The 20,602-nt window shown below is 51.0% G+C and overlaps 1 protein-coding gene across 4 annotated transcripts in view; it reads left to right on the top strand.

Annotated features, from left to right (window-relative positions):
• TSPAN18 (tetraspanin 18) overlaps positions 1-20,602 on the top strand; it is a 194,196-nt gene that overhangs the window by 28,556 nt on the left and 145,038 nt on the right. For all 4 annotated transcript variants that reach the window (XM_055310724.1, XM_055310733.1, XM_055310715.1 and 1 more), the window contains exon 2: positions 12,155-12,233. The gene's annotated coding sequence lies outside the window, so the exon portion shown is untranslated. The remainder of the gene's footprint in view (positions 1-12,154; positions 12,234-20,602) is intronic.

Here is a 20,602-nt window from a genome sequence, read left to right as displayed (position 1 = left end):
CTGCCCCCAGTTCCATGGACAAAGAGAGCTAGAATTCATTGAGAATATACCACACTGCATGCACTGTCTTGCCCAATCCTTGCAACAGGCCTACAGGTCAAGTGCGAATGTCATTCCTGTTTTAGAGATAGTGAAACAGGGGTACCTGAGGCGGCGTCACAGGGTGTACAGTGGGCCTCCACAGTGGGTCTTCAAGTGCACAGTGGTCTGCGCTTGAGCTGAGTAAGCTTTGATCACCAAACCATGCTGTCCCAAGCAGCCTAATGGTGCCAAGGTGGAGTGGAAGATGAGATTTCAGGACAGAGTCTGGGTTTTGATCCTGCTCTGCTACAAACTCATTGTTTGTGCCTTGGGCAAGTCCCTTATCCTCTCTGGGCCTCAGTCATCCCATTCTACAATGAAAGTGAGGGATCAGTTGGTCCCCAAGTCCCTGCTCAGCGTGATATTCCTGCCGTTAGGAGCTCGTGGGGTTGGCCAGGTTATCCAACCACTCCAATGCAGAGGTTCTCTCTCTGTGCAATGGAGAGAAGACCAACACCTATTATATGAGGTTGCTGTGAGAAGTGACAAATCAAGTGCCTGGGATAATGCCAGTGCCCCTGTTGGTGCTAGCCCTTATTGTGGTTTTAGGATCTGTCTTGGCAGACCCTTTGGCTAGGGATGGGGGCTTGTTACCTGGCGTGGAGAGTCTCCTGTTTCAGAGTTGGAGGCATTTCTCTCCCTGAGTGATGTGTCCTTGGGTTGTATGATGCCTCTGGATAAAAAAACATTTGACCACCAGAATGCCTTGGGGTTTCTTGACCAACGTACCGTCTTGGACATTACTAAAGTAAGAAGGACCTGGGAAGCTTCAGTCTAGAGGCACTCAATTTACTTGTAGCCCAAAACTCAAAGAAAGTTCAACATGGAGCCTCCGAGAAATCACTGAAAACGGAGCTGCCCTGTTGGAGCGGCCATAGGGGGTCGCTCGGCCTCCCCACCTCCTCCCTCCACTGAAGCCCTGGGAAACCTCGTTTTCAGAATCACAGGCCATTAGGTGGTCAGGAATGAAACTGAGACCCCGAAAGGGGCAGTAAGGCATCCAGGAATCAGAAGCAGGTACATCTGCTAAACCATTTTCATGAGCGGGATCATTTTCTGTCTTTATAAGAGAGCTCGCCTGTGTTTCTTCTGTCCATCCGTCTTAATTAATCACCTAGAGACACGTCTTTCAATATTGACACTGACTAAGCAGCTGACATTTCTGAATTATTCTGTCCCCTCCCTTCCTCGTATAAGCCATAGGTAAAGGCTGGATGGATGTTTATTGCTAAATCAAGGAAAATGGGACTTTATATTTGGAAGCCTTTGAAACACAGTATTTACCTGAATAATCCTGCCTGAGTTGGCAGGTGTTTGGAAACCTAGGGAAACATGTTTGATCCAAATAAAGAAATAAATAAGTACTGACCAGCACGATACAAAGCACCCAGATGCGGTGGTTTCTCGGGGCTCTCAAGAGTCCTATTTAAATGAAGCGTCTCTCCCCACTCCCTACACCCCCTTTTGCAGCCCCCCATCCCAATTTGGTTTTCAGAGATCACATGGTATCCCTCCCTCAAAACCTAATTTCCGCACAGACTTAACCAGCAGTGACCAGCAGTGACATGGAGAGTTTTAGTGAGAATCAATAGGCGTGGGCTCCTGGTGTGGGCTTCACGCCTCCTGAATGTAAAACACCTCGACAGCGAAAGCGAGATGGATGCTGGCCAAATATCGGGGGGTACTGGAGCACAATGAGTCCCCCTGCCCATTTTCAAGGCGAGGTGACATGGCCCAGGGAGGCTGAGTGACTCACCCAAGGTCATGCGGTGACTTACAGGCAGGGTCTGTGGGCTCGAGGGCTCCTGGAGGTCCTTTCCAACACCCAGCACCCCCTCTTTGCTGAGGCCTGGCTGCCCTTGGCTTTACCATCTGGGTAATGGAGCCGTTGTGTAGTACCTGCATGGGGGAAGAGAGAGGCGGAGGGAAATAAATGGTCATTAGTGACCGGCCGCTCTAGTACAAGCGATGCTAGAGGCGATGCTATCAGAGCAGGTGGACAGGGGGTGGCTTCCAATTGCCCAGTGCCCATCATGCCCTCTCCCAAGGCGATGGGAGGCCCAAGCACGGAGAAGACGGGTTCCCAGCCTGCGAGTGCGGGGGAGACACATGTGAATTCAATTCAAGGCTGGCGAGGCCTGCGCCTGGCTTCCCGGCACGCTGTGAGCTCTGGGAGTGGGTGGGAACACCATCTCCTCCAGGCCCGACCCTGGCCGCCCAGCAGATGTGTTTATTTCTTCTCTTTGCACTTGGGAGGCAGAAGTGTGGCAGGGCGGCCTCTGGGGCTGAGCTGCCTGGGGTTTAGCTCCAGCTCTGACTGCCTACACCTGGGACCCGGAGCCCCAACTTCTTGGGTTTTAATCTCCTTATCTGTCGAATGGGGTAGTAATAGTCCCTTTCTCCTAGGGTGGTGGGGAGGCCTTAGTGAGAGCATCCACATAAAGTGCTTAGAGCCCTGCCCCATAGATCACATAGGCAAGCAATTTGCATTAGCTATTAATTGGGTAATCTTAGATGAGTGTGCATTTCTCCATTTTAAAAATGATGTTTATCACTTTTTTTTCTGATTACAAAACTCCCTGGTATACATATGCCAACTACCAAAAGATACCCATGGGTAACATTTTGCTCTATTTCTTCCCATTTTTCCCCTGTGCACTGTGTGTGTGTGTGTGTGTGTGTGTGTGTAATCAGGCATGTACTGGCAGAGTATAATTTTCTAAAAATTAGAAATCCTGTAAGATCTTCTACAAATCTGCGATGAACATAGGCCAAAGATTGATTTGACTCATGAAAGAGGGAGGCAGCAAGATGGTGAAGCCAGTTCTCAGGAGAATTAGACAAACAGCAGTTATACAAGTACCAGAGCAATGATACTGGAATGAGGAGGCTGGATTGGATATAAAACTGGCTAATGCCCTCTAGGGCAATAAAATCCTAACCTTTGGGGTTATTTTTTCTACCACTTATTCACAAGTAACTTCACAGGAGTCAAAGTTAACATTCCTCTAGAATCTTCTGCCCTGGATAATTAAAGAATGCTTAGGTGGGCCCTCTGAACAATCCTACTCCCGTCAGGATGTTGAGAGAAGACAGGCCTCTCCTCCTTGCCTGGTTTCCAATTTTTGGGTCATGCGTGTTAACAATAGCTATATAGTCTCTCTGATTATGTTCTAGAAATCTTTGTTCATCTTGTCTTCTACACCTACTATGACATCACTACTTTCAAAGGAAGGACAGGAATGCCCCCAAAGGGTGTGATCTGCTCTTAGGCCATGCTTGTCAGAGGCCTTCTCCACCTTAGTCCCAGGACAGCTGCTCTCTCTTGGTCCCCTCCTTCATCCCACTTTCTTGGATTCATCCCCATTTATATCTCTCTCTCTCTCTCTCTCTCTCTTTCCATCTAGACTGAATTTCTTTTTTTAAAATAATTTTTTAAAAAGATTTTTATTCATTTATTCATGAGAGACACAGAAAGAGAGAGAGAGAGGCAGAGACACAGGCAGAGGGAGAAGCAGGCTCCATGCAGGGAGCCCGACATGGGACTCAATCCCGGGTCTCCAGGATCACACCCTGGGCTGAAGGCAGACACTCAACCACTGAGCCACCCAGGCGTCCTTAGACTGAATTTCTTATCAGGGATTTGTTGAGTTACCGTCTTCAAGATTCTTTTCTAAGCACCTACTATGTGGCATATGGTGATCCTTTGGGGGAAGCTTGCTGAGTGAGTGAACATGGATGGTAGGAGGCTGGGCCTGTGTCAGCGATGAGAGATGGATGTGCCCCTTAGGAACAAGCAGGGCTCCTCCCCCGGACTCAGCTGGGTCCTTCTGGAAGGACCCCACGCCTGAGCGCCTGAGCGGTGTCCAGCCTTTGCGCCACCCTTATCCCCGGCTGCCGTATGATTGTGTTGAGAAGGCCTTCCACACTCAGTCTAGAAAACCATCTTGGCTCTTCCCTGGAGGACTCTCAGGACTGAGTTCCTAGCTCTCTTTCCTAATCAAGGTCTTTTTGTAAAGGGCTAAAAAGTTCTCGGCCCCCCTTAAGTAGGGTAGAGAGAGGCGGGACTGCGATTAATCTCTGTGCCATGAATTTTAAACCGCTCTTGTTCCTGTGTTGGGAAAACCCATCAAAATGCTAATGGCTCTGCCTTCTTACCTCCCGCAGACCCTTCTCTGCATTAGAATATATTTACATGGACTTGAGCTGGGGGGAGAATGGCAGGGACGTGGGGTGCCCCAAGGCTATAAAGTCTGAATTACAAGCCCCAGAGCCCCGTGTTCCAGGAAGAAAGCTGCCTTGGATTGTGGGGTTGGCCCCTTTGCTCAGCTCCAGTTACCAGTTCTCAGCTTTTGGCTTCCTTGCTAGCTGCAGGGTGGCCAGTTTGGAAACATCTCTATTACTGTCGGGTGGCTTTTAAAAACTGCTGCTCTCGGAAGCAGAACCTCCTTAGACAGGCGCTCCTGGAAGTGGAGGATCACGCCGTGGACCCCAGTTGACTTCCAGGCCTGGAACGCCTTGAGACACAACTTGTACCAAAGTCGACGTCAGCACCCAGAGTCTCCGCTAGTCCTGAACCCTGTGCTCAAAGCACTGGGCTGTTGTGGAAATCTTTGAAAGCCCGGGTATCTTTGTTCAAAGAGCCAGTGGCTTGAGATCCTCCTGGATGCATCCTGCGGAGTGCGGGTACTATGGTGACAGCCCCGTGCAGGCTGGACTCAGCAGAGGGGCTCCGGGGACTTTGGCCGCAGACAAGATCGTAGCCTCCGTCCTCTGTTGGCCCGGTTCAGCTCTGGGACTGGAGACCAGTGGCTGGACCTCTGAGCATCAGCTCTTTCTTTTGCTGGGGAGGAGGAGGAGGACACTGGCCACTTGGCGGAAGGGTTATAGAGTTCACATCTTTCATTTTTTTGTTCCTGCAGATGACCCAGGGGAGCCGGGGTGGTGGTGGTGGTGGGTGGGGCTGGCAGGCCAGGCTGCGCTGTCAGAGAAAGGTCCCTTAAACCATTGGGTTCCTCCAGGTCCCAGTGGCACCAAATGCCCAGGTACGGGATGCTGGGCACTTGCCTGGCAGGTCTGCCGGGGACCCCTCATGAGAATGAGGGAGCCTTACTTGGCACACAGTGTTGAGAGAATCACTTAAGCTCTGTGTTTTCCTTTCTCCGAGAGCTGCGCACCGGTGTGTGGTTACATAAAGCTGCTGTGGCTCAGGCTCACTTCTCTCATCTGAGAAATGGGAAGCGTGTAGGAGGCAGAGCAAGGATTCAAAGGAAGAGAGCTCCAGGGGAGGGACGGCGTTTGTCCTTGCCCCTTCAGGTGATGAGAAAATGCTTCCAGACAGGACTAAGGGGGAGCAAGTGCAGGGCTCTGTCCCCTGGAGACAAGGGTCTCAGGCTCCCAGAGGCCACATGTTCATCATGCTCAGCTGGGCATCTGTCTCCTGCAGGTGCCACTGTGGAGGGCACAAGAGACCCTGGCTTGCTCGTCTTTGGGAACCCCCAGACATGATGGAACGTGGGGGGCAGGGGAGATGATGATTACTTCTGACGGCTGCACAGAGAATAAGCAGCTTCATGTGTTAATTTACGGGGTTGTACATGCCCTCCTCCTTGGAAACTTCCACCTCCTCCCTGGCCCTTCCACCATCCCCAAGCTACCCAGAGCTGATGGGCTCAGACTGACTCAGATTCCTTACCACCAGGGTGGGCCCTCCAGAGACCCTTGCCAGCAGTGCCAGCACCTTCTGCACTCAGCCCAATTCCATGTAGGGAGTGGGCCTCTACTCCCCAAGCAAAAAAAAAAAAAAAAAAAAAAAAAAAAATCCCAGTCTTTCTGAGGATGTCAGGTCTCCCACCTCAGCCCCACTGTGACCCTGGGGGCCACTTAGCAGGCCCATTCTGGGGTTCATTATGGAAACAGAGAGTGTTGGGGCTGAATGACAGGGCAGGCAGTGCAGAGAGGCACTCTCCCTCCCACAGGGAGTCAAGGGCAGGTGGAGAGGAGGTAGAGACCTAGGCAGAGCTGGCCAGGGCTGGCAGCTTCATTAAGGGGGGGGGGGGGTGATGATTGTTGTTGAGTCATAAAACCCAGGAGGAACTCATCCTGAACGTGTCTTGGCTCCTCTTCCTCTCCCCCACCCTTACATCACCCCCCTACGTTGCTAATTTAAAATACAGCAAAACAAAGCCCTGGCTTGGCTTTAGGGCCATAAAATACAGCATTTTTATCTGTCAACAAGCGATGCATCTGGCTGGCAGTGGCCCAGCCTGGCATCGTGTGGGAGGGGGCCAAGGCTGAGCTGGCCACCAGACACCCGCTGATGATGCTGCCCTTTCCTGGGGTACACGCCCTAGAGTCTTTATGGTCACGGGGCTCAGAAGGATGGCTATTCCACCTAGGAGCCAGGTGGAGATGTAGGGTGGCTAACGTGGGGGGCAGATGGAGAGAGGCAGAGAGGGGCAGAGGGGATCAAGGAGGAGTGGGGGGGGGAGAGAGAAAGGGAGAGAGACAGCAAGTGAGGGGAGCACAGACGCACAGGAGAGAGGCCTTGCTGGCAGGAGCGAGCCAGAAAAAGACTCACCATTGGGTTGATCACCTTCCTCCCTCCCTCCCTTCATCCTTCCAGGAAGGCATCACTTTCATGTCCTCTAGCATCCTACTGACTCAGGGTTCTGGGACATCAACTCTAACCCAGTGATCTTCAACATCACGTGGGAACTTAATATATAAAATATTAGCAAGTCCAGCTGCTGCGAGCTAAGCGTTAGGATGCATAAGATGTGTGAACTCCATCTGTTCTTGGTGCAGACTCCCCAAGGGAGAGAGGGAAGGATCTGAAGAGTATACCTGGGAACCACTGATCGTGGCCACTACCCCTTTCACAGAAAGTGGCACCAGATTCTGCTTTATGTTATTCCTGAGTCCTCAGTTCCTCAAGGGCTTGCTTGTGCCGGGCCCCATGGGAGTACTCACAGCCCATTAGCTCATCTGATCCTGAGCCCAGGCCAGTGAGGTTGGGCTATGATTGTCTACACTTTGCGGGTGAATAATCTGCGGTTTAGAGGGATGCTGAGGTCACACAGGTGGCAAGTGGCATAGCTGAGATTCAAACCCAGGCCTGTGGGACATGAAAGCCTTGTCTATGGACTGCCCTTCGGTGCTGAGGCCTCCCCACCCACCACCTGTCCTGCCCCATGCTGCAGACAGACAGCAGGCTCTAGTGGCTGATCTGTTCTCACAGAAGCCCACTCACGGGTAACTATCTTAATTATGCTGTGTTGTCCACGTAGTTTGGCCCTTTGGTCATTTTAGGGTCCCCTAAATGGCATTTTTCCAAGGGAGCATGGCACCCCCATCAGCAGCCATCCATCTGCTCCAAGCAAACGGTTGGCCTCCAGCAGATCTGCCACACAGCTGACAAACCACCTGCCCCACGGATTGGCATTGGACTCAGACACAGGAAAACTTTGCTCTTCTTGTAGCACCAGTCTTCACCTGGTCAAGGCCAAGGCAAGAGGTAGATCTGAGCCCTCCTTCCTGAGGCCTGGTCTTGTGGGTCCACAGGTAGAACAGGGAGGTGAGATGGGGCAAGGCTGGGGCTGTTGATATTCAATGGTGTGATCTCTGCGTGGATCCCTTAACTCTGGTGGGAGAGAGTGAGTCGCTGACCATAGCTGCAAGACCATAGCCTCCCATTAAATTATACAAGTGGTTGAGCCATTTAGTCCCTCTCTCCTCCCATTAACCTACTTCTGTCTTCCTGCTGTTCATTTCACCCATTCTTTTGTAGATTCACCTCAGAATTTACCTTTCACCTGTCCTTCTAGCCATCCCTGCATTCATCCATCCCTCCTATCATCCATCCTTCCATGCATGCACACATCCACCCATGCTTGTGTCCATCTATCCATCCATGCATTCACACATCCATTCATTTCTGCATACATGCATCTATGTGTGTATATATATCCATCCATCCATCCATCCCTGATATTATTCATACATCCCTGCAACCAACTATAACCTAGTTCCTGCCTTCTACCATTCAAGCCCTGTCCTGGTAGTTGAGAGAAATCCTATGGAACAAAACACACACTGTGTTGCTGACTTGGGTACCTATACACACAAATTGTTATGGGAGCCCAGAGAAAGGGACTAATTGTGCCTTTGGAGGTCTGGGAAGGTTTCTCAGAGGAGATGTTGAAAGAAGGTTTTGAAGGATGAGTAGGAATTTGCCAGGTGTTTTGGAGAGTTGGGGGTAGGTGTAGTTCAGGGTTAGGAAAGGAAGGGACTTCCAGGCCGAGTGAGCAGCAGTGAGGTTGGGCCAAGCATGTCTGTGGGAGGTGTGGGCCCCCAAGAGTTCAGTTTGACTTGGATCTGTGCACATTGTGAGGACCTGAAGGGCTTAGAAAGACAAGTGGGGCTCAGATGATCAAAGGCCTATGTGCCTGCAGAGAGAAGCCAGGGGACCCACTGAGGCAAGAGAGAGACACATCTATGGGCTCAGTCTGACAGCAAATGAGAGGGCAGTTTGGAGGGAACAAGGCTGAAGGCTAGCGGACCAGCCGGGATCCTGTTTGCAGCAAGCTGACAGGCAACAGTAAGGCTCAGCCCGGGCAGGGACAGGCTGGGGCCACGGAGGAGGAGAGGCACGGGTGACTTGGGACACATGGGATGATGGAGAAACAATGGGGGGGGGGGGGAACCAGATCGAAGTCTGTGATCTGGGTGTGGGCTACGTAGGGTGCTGTGTTTGTGAGGCCTCAGGAGGCTCTGTCCTCATGGCCCTCGCTCCATAGTGTACATGTAATCCGTTTCAGTTTAAAAATAGAGCAGGAAACATCAACCATAGAAGGTCAAGTCTCTCGTCTGGGTCTCATCCAGGGCACTGAGGTACCTCTCGGGATTTTTCTTGCAAATTGAGAGCTGGTTTCTTTCATCCAGAGCAGCGTTGCTTTGTTTGGAAGGAAGAAGAAGATGATGGTGATCTAAGTTTTGAGCTAGGCCTCAGACCACGGGGGAGCTTGGCTCCTAGGGCTCACACTCACTGCCCTTGACCAAACTCTTCCTTTATTTCGTGGATTTTAAGTCACCCTTTATCTTTTCTATTTTAAGGTCTCCGAAACCAGGATGAGTCATAACAAAACGTGCCATAATTCACTAAGTGAAGTGGTCAAATAATGAGGCTGTTATAACCCGAGGAGTCTTAATTCAAGAAATAGGGCAGTGTGTGCCCTGGTGTCCTGTCTGTACATTTTTCATGTGATCCTCACAGCATCGTATGAGGTATCAGCTGCTATTAGCGGTTTCCCAGATGAGGAAGTGAGGCCCGAAGGAGGGAGGTCACATGCTCACAGTGACAGAGCCAGTCAGAGGCAGACTCAGGATTTCAAGGCATCTTTGTTCAAGGCAGGAGGGAGCCTGGGTCCAGCGTGGTGGCTTTTCCTTCCCACACCCTGAGGGAACCGGGTCTCCCAGCCTACCATCTTTCCATGCGGCCTTTCCCCCTCTTGGCCCTAAACCCTGGGATTCTTTTCCCTCTCCCAGGAGGGCTCCAGTTCTGACATCTGTGGTGACCCACACCCCCGGCCCCCACCCCCAGAGAGGAGAGGGATGGAATGAGATCTCAGGGGAAGTGGGGGCAGAAATTCTGAGCCCAGCTGGTTTCCCTCACATAATGCAGATTTGCTTAAATGGGAATTAGGATTAGTGCTGGATTTTGCCTCTCCTGGCAGACTGGTAATAAACTAATCTCTTCTCAGGCTGCAGCAAAGCAGAATTCCAGCGAAGACGGGAGACAGCTTCAGGCTCAGGAGTGCAAAGCCTGGAAAGTAATTTTATTATTGACAGGCCCTGCCTACACTGCCTGACACGCAGCCCGCAGCTCCTTCCCGACTCGGCGGCAGCCTTTAATTTCGTTAATGTGTGACATTCACCCGGGCTGCGTGGCTGATGGGCACGCTTGACATTAATACGTGTTCCTCGTGGTCCCCAGAGCTCATAAAAGCTCATTATCAGTTCCGAGCCCGTAAGTGTAGTTCCTGGCTCAGGTGGGCCCGAGTTCCTCAGACGTGTCCCCGGGGACTGGAGCGGTGGCTGTCCACAGGAGCCAAGAAATAAATGCCTCCCCTTTGTCCAGGGACCTTGGCCTTCCAGGCCACTGGGAGGTGACCAGCAAAGCAACTCGGCAAGCAGAAGAACCCCGGGTTCAGATTTACATCCGAGGAGAGGGGCTCCTTCGGTCCTGCTATTTGGGGGGAACTGATCTAATATTTGGGGAAAGCGGTTTGTCGGAATCTATTCAAATGTGGAATGTGCAGAGCCTCGGCCCCGCTGTTCCACGTTCAGGCATCAGGCTGGGGACTGGCATGAACATTCCCACACGTCGATGTAAGCAAGAAGGGAGTCATTGCCGCCAGGCTGTAACGGCTGGAAATGGAAATATCTGAAATATCCAGCGTCTCGAAGCGGGGAGAGGTACATAAAGGGGAGGCCACACCTTCCAAGGGGCAGAAGACTCGGGAAGATCTCTATGTTCTCAGGTCCGAGGGGAGCCACGATAGCGCTGCCAGTTGGGCATGTAGGCCAAGTGTGGTGAGATCCCACCCACTTGTGTAGAGAGTCACCCTGTCTGCGTGGGGTGGGGGGGACACAGGCACGTGCTCACACACATACGCACACACCGAAGCCGTTACATAGAATGAAGCCTAGAGGGTCGTATGACAAAGATTTTGCCATGGTTCTGTCGACCCCATGGATGGATAGGAAAGAACTTTCACTTTTCTAGTGACAATATGCGTGTAACTCCATGTCCTTATCCATGTGGCCATGTCTCTGTCTATGACTGGATATGTCAATGTGTAGGTGTATGTACCCTGGATCCCTTGCGTTGTAGTCTTGCTCTGATCCAGGATGCATGAGGGCCCCTGGGTTGATTCTGCCTGAGAGGATTTTGGAGGCAGAGATAGCCAAATGGGGTCAAGGCCTGTTCCCCGTCAGTTTGCAGGGAGTTCTGAGAAGCTCTCTGAGGCACAGTGTGCGTTGAGCTGGGATCTGAAGACTTGGACCTCATTGCTCTGGAGCGTGCACCTCTCCCCGCTGTGGAGTCGGCGCTGGCGCCAGGTTTGACCTCCTGTGGACCTGACGTCTACTCCTGGCTCTGCCCCACGTCGGCTTTACAGCCTCGGGCAGGTTATTTAACTCCTCTGGGTTCACGGCCTTCATGCCCAAAGCTGGGGTAAGGTCTCCTGGGATTGTTGACATCATCATCTGAGACGAGGTGAAACTAGACTTCAACGGTGCGGGCGGTCCTTGAGGGCGGGAGGCTGGGAGATTTGGGGGTCAGGGGACGTGGCTGTCCTGTCTCTGCTGTCAGCTCTGATCTTTGCTTCCTCAGCCGCGCTTGGGAACAAGCCAGTGCCCCAGGCCTGGCCTCAGCCTCGGCTGGCGGGTATGTGGCCTGGTCTGGGCACATCTGATCCTTCTCCTGTGACCTGGGGGCCCTCCGTCCAGTGAGCAGAGAGGAAATGGGCTTCTGGCTCCTGCTCTCTGAGCCGGAGTTATTTCGTTTGCTACCAAAACCTCAGCATCTTATTATTTATCTCCTGGTGACTACCAGATCTTGAAAGTACCCGTCTGCCCCCAAAGCCTGAATTCATTAAACAATGATTAATTCTCCTTCACATTTTCAAAATTACTCATAAAGCCTTTTTTTTTTCCTGCCTGAGGAAAATGGAGTTTCCACAACGAGTTGTTAATGTTCTAGCTGGAAGCAAACAAATGTGATGTGATACTGTGATTAGCGTGCATGATGTCATCACATGCGCATTGTACAGGCTCCTGGGCTGAATCTAGAAGCCTGAAAATATGTTCCAGTTGGTGGTCTCTGGGGCCGACACTCTGGAAGCCTCCGCGGGGCTGGGTGCTTGCTTCTGTCTTTCTCTGCTTGTGGAGACGGAAGGAGTGAGCAGGAACCCAGGGGGTGGGTGCGTGCCTGAACTGAGGGGGCCCCCAGCAGCCACATGCCTCACTAGCTGTTGCCTTTTTAAAATTTACGTTCCTCTTCTCCTTCTAGAGTTTTTCCTGAAGCCATCAGAAAGAGACCTCAAGAGAACCCTGCCCCTCCTGAAAGGAACAGACACCAGTTGGAAGAGGTATGGCTGGGCAACATGGCAATATGGTGGCATCTTATTCAAAGAAGAGTGTGATTGTCTCTCCTCTTCTCTTCCCACTCAACAAACCCTCCATTGCCAAGTGAAAGAGCTTTCAGCTGGTGCCAGGGTGCAAGGCAAGCAGAGGGCAGCTTCCCTCTTGTCCCCACCCCTAGATATTTGTTGGGGTGCACAGCTGGGGCGTGAGGAGAGGTGGGGTCTCCAAGGCTGGTGGCTGCCTGATAAGGAGGCTGCCCATTGTAGTTGCTCCTCAGGGTTGGCCCAGGAAGTGAGAGTAGAAGCAGGAGAGGCAGTGAACCCTCCAAGGGAAGACAGAGCACTTCCTCCCGCCCCCCTCCCACAACCACCATGATCTTGGGATTGTGAGAAGAAAAGACCTTTCTAGAATGACTCTCCCATTCCCACCCTCCATCTCAGGGCCCTCTTTTGGATACAGTTCGCATTCCAGGATGGAAAAGTCTTGGTTTGTTGGGTTCTGGGAGCTTCTTGGGCTGCCCACAACCCCAGGACAGGTGATGGGTTTCATGGCCTCATGGAAGGTTCCTGAATGAAGAGCCAGGATGTCTGTCCTCTGGCCCAGTCAGTACCATCATTGTGCCTCAAGAGGCCTTATAAGCCATTTCTCTCATGGGGAGTCGTGTCCTTACTAGTAGAATGGGGAGCAGTGACTTGAATCTCTGTTCCAGGCCTCATGGCCTCAGTTTCTGAGGTTCTCAGACCAGGGCTGAGCCAGAGGAAGTGATGGGTATGGTGAGGTAGCAGGGAAGCAGAGTGGGTGGGGGCTTGGGGAAGGCTGTGGAGAGGAAGGGTATTTGGAAGCTTCGAGGAGATGTGACTGCCAGCCTTGGTCAAAGGAAGCCTCAGACCCTCGGTGGAAAGACCAGAGTCTGAGGTGCAGATGGCCTGAGTTTGAGGCCCGCCTGATGGAAGCATCAGGTCAACCAACACCGATTGAGGGCTTCTGCGCGCCAGGCGCGGTGCTCAGCATGAGCCCTATATGGTCCATTCAGTCCCCTTAACGGCCCTGTGGTCTTGGCACTAAAAGCACCTCCATCTTAGAGAGGAGAGAACTGCTCCTCAGAGACGTTAAGTGACTGCTCAAGGTCACACAATGGCGAAGATTTGAAGCCCGGGCCAAACTACCCTACAATTCTTGTGTGTTTTCCTTTGAGTGACTCTCTGATTAACAAAGTCCTTTAAGCCAAATCACCTCTTGCAATTACATTTCTTGAAAGGACATAAAAATGATTTGTCTCCTCATCCTAGAGCTTTTGCTTTTAAACTTTGGGCTCATCGTGGCGTCCCTGCAGGTCCTGGTTTTCCGATCTCCAAAATGGGAGCACGCCCATGGGGATGTTCTGGGGAGAAGATGAGATGAGGGAGGTTCAGACCCACCTGCCCACCCCAAGGCTGCTGCTGTGAGAGTTGAGGGGGGTGTACACACTGTGGGGTGCTGCGCCCAGCCAGGTGAGGGCATTTGCAGCCCCAGCTGCCTCTGGTGCCGTGGCTGGTTGGCGCTCCGCCGCTTTCCCAGACACCGATGTGATCCTCCCCTGGCCTCTGGGCTCATCCTTTCACTTTTGGAGGGTGCTGCCGGCCGGCTCGGATGTTCCAGGCCAGAATCCAAGGCACGGCAGCTGGCTCCCAGGCACAGATAGCGCAAGGCCAGGCTGGGCCCGGGGTAGACCGTGGCCGAGGAGCGTGAGGCTCATGTTTGGAGCAGCTCGCCACCCCCCTCCCGCCAGCTGCCTGGGCCAGAATCTCAACTGTAAGCCTCCTGGCAGCCCGCCCTGCTCCCCACAGGAAGCCCCTGGCTTATCGCAGAGCCGGGATCCCGCACGCTTTTCTTAATCAGGAGAAGGCGCTGAAGCGAGTCAGAAAGAGCTTAACTTCCCCAGGACTTTTCTGCTAGGGATGTTTCTCCATCAAGGAGCCACAGGCCTCCATGTACGAGACGCAAGAATCTCTTTAAGTACAGAGAAAAGCAGCGAGGGTGCTTTTGTCCATGGTTTACCTTCAGGAAGGTTGCAAGGGAGCACAGCGGTTCAGCCTCGCACCCACCCCCCCTTGTTAGCTAGGGAACAGATACACGTAGAGTCCCTGGGAGAGCGCAAAGATGACTGTCGGCAGGAGGCAGACAGCATGTGCTGTCGTGGCAAATGTCTGCTGGGGTTTGGGGGCCAGTCTGGTGGAGGCTGGCTCCCAGCTCTGCTCTTCACTAGCTGTTTGACCCCGGGTGAGTGACTTTGGTGTCCAGAGTCTCAGTTTTCTCATCTATCAAATGGGCAGATAGCACGCACCTCCCTGGTGGCCGTAAGGCTGAGGAACCTGCTGGCAAGGCCCTTCCACTTGCTTTGAACAATGGAAGCCCCCTGGGATAATGTGACCTCCCAAGGTGACCTCCTTGAGGAGGCTCGGGCTCTTGGGATGACGAGTCCGGTGTTTGGGACCAAACAGTGAGGTTACCCTGGAGACACATACCTCTTTCGGCGCGTGGTCTAAAAAAGGGCCGAGAGCAGGGCCTGGGTTGTGTCCGCTCTCTGTTCTGACACTCTGGGGTGTGAGGCCCCCGGGTGTGAACGTTTTTTCCTGAGGTTTTATCCCATGGTTTACACTTCGCTCTGATGACATTTATTGGACCCTTTCTGTAGATAAGCGCTGATCCCCCCCCACATCCCCCAAGAGGCATGTATTAATAAGCTCTTTATAGGTGAGGATAGCTGGGATTCAGAGAAGTTGTAAATGATTCCAGGTTTCGTGTCCAAAAAGCAGTCGCATCCAGACCTAAACACAGGGCTTCGGTCCCAAGCACTGTGTTTGCCGCAGCACCCTGCGGCACCCCACAGTGCCCTCAAAGGCACCCCGTGTGGCAGACACCCTTCTAGACCTACAAGTTCTACAGCCATACTCCGCAGCACCATGGTGGCTTCCCAAGTTGCCAGTGACAGCACCTGTACAACCTCTGTGACTCCCCACAGCACCCACAGAGGTACCCACAGCATCCACAAGGCACCCTGCAGGACTCACAGCATCACCCTGTGACATGGTGGCACTCCTCCTGCATTCTCCAAGCAGCATTGCATGGAATTCAGAGCTCAGGGAGAGAGGGGCGTCTCCTGACGGTTTTAATCTCCACAGCCAGCCCTGTGCGGCAGGCCGAGCTGAGCCCATGAAAGCAGTTTCCAGGAAGCATGGGGATCTTCCTCCTACTGAGATCTGACAGCAAGAAGCAGGTGGTGGGGAGATCCTGTACCTGGGTTCCAGTCTACCTACTTTTTCTTTTGTTGCCCATGCTTTCAGTGTCACACCTAAAAATCCATTGTCAAATCCGAGGTCATAAAGATTTACTCCTTTGTTTTTCTTCGAGGAGTTTTATGGTTTTAGCTCTCATATTTAGGTCAGTGATCCATTTTGAGTTGATTTTTGTATATGGTGTGAGGTAGGGACCCAACTTTGTTCTTTGGCCTACGATTATCCAGTTATCCCAGCACCATGTGTTGAAAGCGCTATTCTCTTCCCATTGGGTAGTCTCGGCACTCTTATTGAAAATCAGTTTGCCATAATAGGTATGTTTGTGTCTGGGATCTATCTCAGTTCTAGTCCCTTGGTCTGTGGGTCTTTCCTTAAGCCTATACTGGGCCGTCTTGATTACTCTGGCTTTATGTGTAACTCTGCAGCTCCCTGGTGATTCTAATGTACATCCTACTGTCCCTGGATTTTAAGAGGAAAATGAGGCACAGTTAGGGAGGCCAGTTGGGAGGCTGCCAGAATGATCTAAGGCAGTGCAGAATGGAGAGGATATACAGCTCTGAAGCAAAGCCGTGGTTATCGGGGTAAAGATTATGATGGAACAGAGAGAAGGAGTGAGGGAGATGTTCTTCTGCTCCTTCCCAATCCCGGGAAGACTGGAGATGCCAAAGGTGAGAGTGGAAGCCAGTGGCCTAGCTGAGCGAGATTAACCACCTACTCACCCCCGGGATGATTTGAAGGAGTACCCTGGTCCTTGTCACAGCTCAGTTCTGCTGCGTGACCATGGGCGGGTTGCTTGACCTCTCTAAGCCTCTGTGAGGTGGGTCAGTATCCTCCGCTGCTCATGCAGAGGGTTGAGCGAGGATCAACAGGTCAGCTCTGCCAACACCGGGAGGGGCCGAAAGGCAACTAACTGAGTTCTTGGCAGAAGATCGACCTCACAGGACCTGCCAAGTGGTCGTTAGTTCCTGCCCTCCTGTCTCTGTGGACACGGGGCGCGGGGCTTCCATTGCAGCTTATGCTGCCTGGGGCTGCCCCAGGCTGCCTGCGACGGGTTCAAGTGTCATATTCCACTGAGCTGAATTGTATTTTCTTGTACCCTCCGTGTGCTTGTCCTAGATCTGCTTTGCGGCCCGTAGGAAGCAGCATCATCCCTTTCCCTCCAGGCTGCTAACCCGCATCCCCATGCCACCCGCTTTCCCCTTTGCTGCTGGAAGGTCATTCTCTCTACCTCCCTCTGAGGATGCTGGTCTTGGAGCACTCCTGACTTCTCTAGACCCTCCTCAGGATGGGGGAGGGGGGGACTCTGGCCGGAACTGGGCACGTTCATCATTCAGCCCTCAGAGCCAAGGCCAGAGCTCTGGCTGTATTCTGACCCCAGCCAAGGTGGGGGGGACCAACACCTCCCTCCATCCAGACCTTTGACTTCTAGTTGTGCAACCGACGTGACACTGGGTCCAGTGATTCCCACATCCTGGTTGGGTTCAGGCTCCCATCTTTTCACCGGCCAGGTAGACAAGGGATTCACTCTTGATATATAGATATATCTATAGATATATATAATTTTCTGTCTAGTATTTATAAATCAGGGGGCAGTTGAATGCAGGAGGGAGAGCATAGCTTTGGCACCAGATGGACTTCAGGGCTGTCATTTAGCTACTCATTAGCTTGCGCGAATGAACTCCACTTGCTCTCCTGTTACATGAAGACAGTCGTTGCAGGCTTCGTGGTCAAGATTAAGTGAGATGATGGATATCAGCTGTGTAACCCACCACCCAGGAAGGAGGCAACATTCCAAAAAGGGTGGGTATCATTTCCTGTACCATCTGAACCCCACCACTCATTTCTCTGCAGCTCTCACAGATGGGGTGCAGGCTGTGAATTTCAGGCCAGGATGGGGCTCCAGCTCCAGGGCCTCCTCTCCCTCCTAGCTCCCCTGTCACTCTCTGGCTGGGACTCATGTGTGAGGGGACAGGCTGACAGGTTCTCACCACCCCAGTTTCCTGCTCACTCAGCCCAAAGTCTGCCAGAACCTTCTGGCCTCAGGCCAGCCCTGTGTCCATATGTAACTCATGACAGCAACCTGGTCTTTTTCTGCCCTCTTGGATACTTTCCATCCAAACCTTTTCCTTCCTTTCTTTTTCAAGTGTTTTAAATTTATACAAGGAGGTTCATCCTAGGGCCGGATGCAACCTTGTCCCCGGTAGAGGCAAAGCCAGTAGAGCTTTTCCCTGGGAGATGTTCCATTTCCCTGACACGGCTGACCATGAGAGCAAGGCCAGACAGACCCATTTGTTCTGGGGAGTGACTACTCCTGGAAATCGTGGGGAGATACTAAGTCCTCATCTAGAGATGGAGCAAATCATTGCTTTTCTGTTCACACAGAAAAACTGAGCAGAACATGACCTTAAGAGGCTTCATTATTATTACATTTTTAAAATAATGACATATATTCACATTGTGAATCACAGCTGAAGAACTTTCAAATAGCCAGGGGTGGCAGAGAGAGAGGGAGTAGGAACACCGTTTTCAGAGGCGTGTCAGCAACAGAGAGGGACCTGTGTGCTCAGTTCACACAGCAATGGTATGCCAGAGATGGGACGAGTCTGTCATTGTCCCCACCCTGGTCTGGTGATCATTCTGCGGTGCCCAGCTGCCTCTTTTATTAGCCAAAAATGTGAAACAATATATTGTAATTAACAGCCTAAAAAGAAAGGAAAAAGCCCAAATCACCCTGCTGTTCCGTTAGCTGGGGTGGTGTAATGACGTGTCCGGAGCTGCCGCCGTGAGAAGAAACAAATGACGTCATCCCCTGTGCTTTGGGGGTCCCTGCAGGGTCTCCCTCCCTGGGGTATGGGCAGGGTTATATTAGGATAGAAAGGCACTGTGGGATGGAGGGAGATGGTGCCTTGGACTCTGAAGTCTTTCTCTCTTTCTTTTTTTTAATAGACTTTATTTTCTAGAGCAGTTTTAGGTTCACAGTAAAATTAAGGGAAAATGCAGAGAGTTCTCACATTCTCCCTGTCTTCGCTCACCGACAGCCTCCGCACCGCTGACAACCACACCATCGTGCTGCCTGTGACAACCACACATCAGTGCAGCCGCATGGACACACTATTATCACCCAAAGCCTGTGGTTTGTATCCGGGTTCACTGCTGGTGGTGCGCCTTCCTTCTGTGGGTTTGGGCCAACGTATAATGACACGTCTCCACCACGATCGTGTCCAACAGAATAGTTCGACTGCCCTACAAATCCTCTGTGCTCTGCCAATTCATCCTTCCCTCCCCACTAACCTACTGATCTTTTTTACTGTCTCCATAGTTTTGCCTTTTCCAGAGTGCCCTATAGTTGGAATCATACAGTTTGCAGCCTTTTCAAATTGGCTTTTTTCACTTAGAAATATGCATTTAAGGGGCGCCTGGGTGGCTTGGTCAGTTAAGCGTCCAACTCTTGATTGCAGCTCAGGTCATGATCTCAGGGTCCTGAGATATCTCCACCCCGCCCCCCACCCCATGCTCAGCAGGGAGTCTGAGCGCAATTCTCTCCCTCCATCCTTCCCTCACTCTGGGTTACTTACTTGTGTGCACATGCTCTTGTTCAAATAAATAAATAAATAAATAAATCTTTAAAAAATATTAAAAAATATGCCTTTAAGCTCTCCCCACGTCTTCTCATGACTTGATCACTCATTTTCACGAGTTTGGTAAAAAACACATAACATAAAATGTACTGTTTTAACCATTTTTAATTGTACAGTTCAGTGGTATTAAATACACTCATATTGTTGTGTGGCCATCCCCACCATCCGTTCCTTTAACTCTTTTCATCTAGTAAAACTTAAACTCTATGCCCGTTAAACACCAACTCCCTATTCCCCTTTTCTCCCAGCCTCTGGCAACCCCCCTTCTTCTTTCTGTCTCTATGATTTTGCCCCTGAATCCCTTATATAAATGCAATCATACAGTATTTGTGTTTTGGGGTTATTTTGTGTGTGTGGTGAGTATGAGGGTGTGCACACCCATGTGTGTATCACTGGCTTATTTCACTTTGCATAATACCCTCCATGTTCGTCCATGCTGTAGCAGGTGTCAGAACTTTCTTTTTAATGCTGGATAATATTTTAGTAATATCTGGATGTACCACAGTTTATTTATCCACTTACCTATTGAAAGACATCTTGGTTGCATCCAAGTTCTGGCAGTGAAGAATAAAGCTGCTCCAAATATCTGTACTTAGGTTTTGATCTGTAGGTTTCTTTTCTTTGTCTCAATTTGGTATTAGGTTACTGCTGGCTTCATAGAATGAATTAGAATGCACATTCCCTCTGCTTGTATTTTCTGGAAGAGATTTTTGAGAATAGGTATACTTCCTTCCATCCTTATATGTTTGGTAGAAGTCACCAGTAAATCTGGCCTGTGTTCTGCTTTGAGAGGTTGTTCGTTATTGATTCAATTTATTTAATAGATACAGGCCTATTTTAGGTTGTCTGTTCTTGTATGAGTTTCAGCAGGTTGTGTCTTTCCAGGATTTGATCTGTTTCATCTAAGTTATCAAATTTATGGACCTGGAATTAGTAATTGTATTCTTTTCTTATCCTTCTAATGTTCACGGGAACTATGGCGATGTACCCTCTTTCATTTTTGATATTAGTAATTTGTGTCTTCTCTCTTTCTTAGTCAGCCTGGCTGGAGGCTCATCAATTTTATCAGTCTTCTCAAAGAAGCAGCTCTTGGTTTGGTTGATTTTCTCTAGTGATTTCCTGTTCTATGGATTCTATGTTTTGAGTGTAGACCTATCACCATCTGAGGGATCATGAGGGTAAATCCCTTCTGTTCTCTGATTCTTAGTTTTCGCATCTACAGAATGGGTGTGGTGACGACAATATCTGGCCCAGAGTTAGTTTGAAGGCAAACATCAAATGTGTACCCACAATCAATGATTCAACAAATACATGTTCAGCCACGTCATGTACCAGGTACTTCCCTGCATGCTGAGAATATCGTAGTGAACGAAAGAGCAAAGTCTCTGCCCTCATGGTGCTTATCTTCTATTTGGAGAGAGAGAGAGAGACCAAACAAATAAATTAAAAGTCAGACAGTAT

The sequence above is a fragment of the Nyctereutes procyonoides genome, unplaced genomic scaffold (genome assembly GCF_905146905.1).
Source record: "Nyctereutes procyonoides isolate TBG_1078 unplaced genomic scaffold, NYPRO_anot_genome, whole genome shotgun sequence".
NCBI lineage: Eukaryota > Metazoa > Chordata > Mammalia > Carnivora > Canidae > Nyctereutes > Nyctereutes procyonoides.
The sequence above is the reverse complement of the archived record's forward strand: the minus strand, read 5'-3'. Positions and strand labels throughout refer to the sequence as shown.